This window comes from Ailuropoda melanoleuca, chromosome 4, assembly GCF_002007445.2.
Source record: "Ailuropoda melanoleuca isolate Jingjing chromosome 4, ASM200744v2, whole genome shotgun sequence".
Lineage (NCBI taxonomy): Eukaryota > Metazoa > Chordata > Mammalia > Carnivora > Ursidae > Ailuropoda > Ailuropoda melanoleuca.
The window spans coordinates 9,730,816-9,734,453 of NC_048221.1; positions in this window are offsets into that span (position 1 = coordinate 9,730,816).

Below are 3,638 nucleotides of genomic sequence, written 5' to 3' on the forward strand. Positions count from 1 at the left end.
GCTCCCGCCTCCCCACCATTCTCCCAGGCCCCCCCTTCTCTCTCTCTCCCTCACTCAGTCTCTCCCCCTTCTTTCCTTCATCCCGGCCTCTCTTCCCACCTTCCCCAGCAGAAGAGAGGGGCCGCACTCTTCCCCCTCCAGCCCCCTCCCCGGGCCGGCGGGCTCGGCTCCGCGCCCTCCGCTGGGGCCGCCGCCATCTTGCAGGATGCTGGGGAGGGAGCCGCGAGCAAGCAGTGGAAACAATGCATCTTTTATGAAGCCCCCCCCGCCGACCGCCTGGAAATCTTACATTAACGCGACATTGATTTCCCTCGGAATAGAGGGGCTGGAGGGCAGGGCGGGACTCGGGGAGGAGGGGGGCCGTGGGGGGGCGAAGTCTGCCCCGGGCTTCGGGCCCAGCACCCGGCGCCCCCACCCCCGACACCCCGGATCCCGGGGCCGCGCAGGGGCAGCCCCCGCAGGTGGGCTCCTCGGCGGAGGGACGCAGCGGGCCGGTTCCCAAAAGGGCGTCCGGGAGCGAGGCTTCGGAGTAACTCCTGGACCGAGGGCGCCCGGCGGAGTCCCTCGGCGGCCTCGGCGGCGTCCCTCGGCGGCCCGTGGGCCCGCAGTTTGCGGCCGAGCCCGATGGGCCGCGTGTTTCCCCCCGCAGACACCCGCCTGGGCTCCCTCTCCCCTCCCCGCCCGGTTTCCTTCCTCTCAGCTCTCCCATCTTGCCACCTAACTCCCATCCTTTCCAGTTCCCGCCTCCCTCCTCCTCCCTCGTTCTCTCCCGCCCCCCCTTCTCCCTCCCCTGCTGACTGCTCGCTCCCCCCACACCCCCTTCCCTGCGTGCTAATGGCCCGTTGGCAGGCGGCTCCTCGGCTCTTTCCGGGGAGTCGGAGTTTGCAGCCAGGGGAGATGCTGGAGCGATTGGGGTGGGGGGAGAAGAATTATACACATATAAATCTGGGATAATGACGGCGGTGCTAATGGGGCTGGCAGCCGCAGCTTCTAAGCAACCCCCTCCCCAGCACACACACTCAACAACCAACCAGGGCTTCCTGGCTTTCCGATGGCCCATGGATCCTTGTCATCTCCGAATGGGTTCTGCTGGGTATACAGGGCCCAGGCTAGTCTGGGACACTTCAGGCCACACTGGGTCTCAGTTCAATTTGCAGCTTCCCACTTGCCTGCCCCGCAGCCCAGAGCAAGTAGGGGCCACCATAAAGACAGGTAGATTTTCTGGCTCTGCAGTCTCCCCCCAGCTGCCCCCCACCTTCTGGAATCCCCATATCTCTAGGTTTTCTAAGGCCATGCCACCCACAGCATGACATGGTTCATGTAATTGAAAAGTCAGACTAGGATTTCCTTGCCCTTTCCCCATTTCTTAGATGTGTGACCTTGGGCAAGTCACTTGACCTCTCTGAGCTTCAATTCCCTCTAAGTTGAGGATAATAATAGCCATCTTCAACTAGAACCTGAAGCACGTTCTCCCAGGTCCAGTGTTATGTGAAAGACACCAGACAGAAGAGGGCATGCAGTATGGTTGCATTTCTATGAAATTCAAGGACAGGCAAAACTCATCTATGATGACAAAGTCAGACTGGGGGATATGGACTTCCAGGAATGGACATGAGGGTGTTTTCTGGAGGGATGGACATATTTTCTCTTGGTTTGGGTGGTGGATACACAGGTATATACAAGCATAGACACTCATTGAGCTAAAACTTGATCTGTGCACTTCACCTTATCCATGTAATACTTCATTTAAAAAAAAAAGGGAAAAAGAAGGAAACAGAAAAGAAAATGTCCACTAGACATCACTCACTTCTTCCCACTTCTATGGTCCCCACGCTAGTCCTGCCCCCATTATGGCTCACCCAGGTTATTGTTGCTTCTGCCCTGGATTCCTGCTTCTGCCTGCACTTCTATTAGTCTTCAGGGGTCCAGGGGGGTCTTTGAAAAGACAAGAAGCTCATGATGTCACTCTGTTCAAAACACTGCAATCGATCCCCATGGCTCTTAGATTCAATTCAAATTCCTCACTCAGCCTCTTCGGGATCCCTCTCCCCAAAGCTTCCTGCACATCAGCCTCACGGAGTCTTCAAACTAGCTGTTCCCCTTCCTAGGACACCCTTCCCCTAGATTTCACATGGCTAGCTCTACCTCCTTCTTTGCATTCCAGCTCCACGTGGCTTAGTCCCTGGGACTTTCCCAACCACCCCCAGTCACTCTCTATCCACCACCTCTCTGGCACTCCTCCTTCCTCTGCTATGGCCTTGATTATTTGTCTGCATGTTTACAGTCTGCCTCACCCCTCCCCACTGGAACACAGTCTCTTTTTAGACCTTGACTCTTGTTCTCAGTGTGTCCTACAATATCTGGCATCTATTAGATTTTCAAATATAGGTTGAATAAGTGAATTAAATAAGAATGTAACTATTTTAGGATATAACTGATGGAAATTCCTTGGCATGTCATAGGCATTCAATAAACCAGGACACCTGCCTTCTTCATGAAGAAAGAACAGAAAAAGAATAATTGGTGCTATTTGCTCTTGTGCCCTCTCCTAGTCCAGAACTTGGGGAGATAATCTGGAGTAGGAAATACTCTCCCAGAAGGAAGATATTTGTAATAGTATATCTGACAAAGGACGCACATCCATAATATATAAAAAGCTCCTACAAATCAGTAAGGAACAAACAACCAAATTTATAAAATGATAGAAGACTTGAACAATGAGCAAAACAGAGTATCAAAATCGTCAATAAGCACATGAAAAGATGCTCAATGCCATCAGTCATCAGAGAAATGCATATAAAACCACAATGAAATACCACAACACAACCAACTGGAATGGCTAAAATGAAAAAGACTGATGGTACCAAGTGTTGACAAGGATGTGGACAACTGGAACTTTTTCTTTTTTTAAGTAGGCTCCATGCCCAATGTGGGGCTTGAACTCACGAACCCGAGGTTAAGAGTCATGCCGTATACCACCTGAGCCAGCCAGGTGTCCTGGAACTTTTTTTTTTAATATATTTTTATTTTTGTTTAGTAATGTCTACACCTAACATGGGGCTCGAACTCAGAATCCTGAGATGAAGAGTTGCATGCTCTTCTGACTGAGCCAGCCAGAGACCCCTGGAACGTTCACCACGCTGCTGGTGGGAATGTAAAATGTTATAGCTGCTCTGTTTAGGAAAACTGTTTGACAGTGTCTCCTGAAAATGCCTGCACATCCGCCCAGTGACCCAGCAGGTGCACTCCTGTGTATTTACCCAATAGAAATGTACGCTGTGTTCACGTAGAAGAATGTTCATGGCAGCGTTATCACAAGAACCAGTCTGTAAAAAAAAAAAAAAAGAAGCAATCTGTAAACAATTCAAATATCCATCAACAGTAGAATAAATAAATAAATTGTGGCACATTCTTACAATGGAATATTACACAACAAAGAAAAAGGGCAGAGTAATAATACTTGTGATGGTAAGTTCAGGTTCGGTGTCATGTCAAAGACACCAGACAAAAGCGGGCGGGCAGTATGGTTGCATTTCTATGAAATTCAAGCACAGGCAAAACTCACCTATGATGACAAAGTCAGTTTGGGGGATACAGAATTCCAGGAAAGCACATGAGGGTGTTTTCTGGAGGGACGG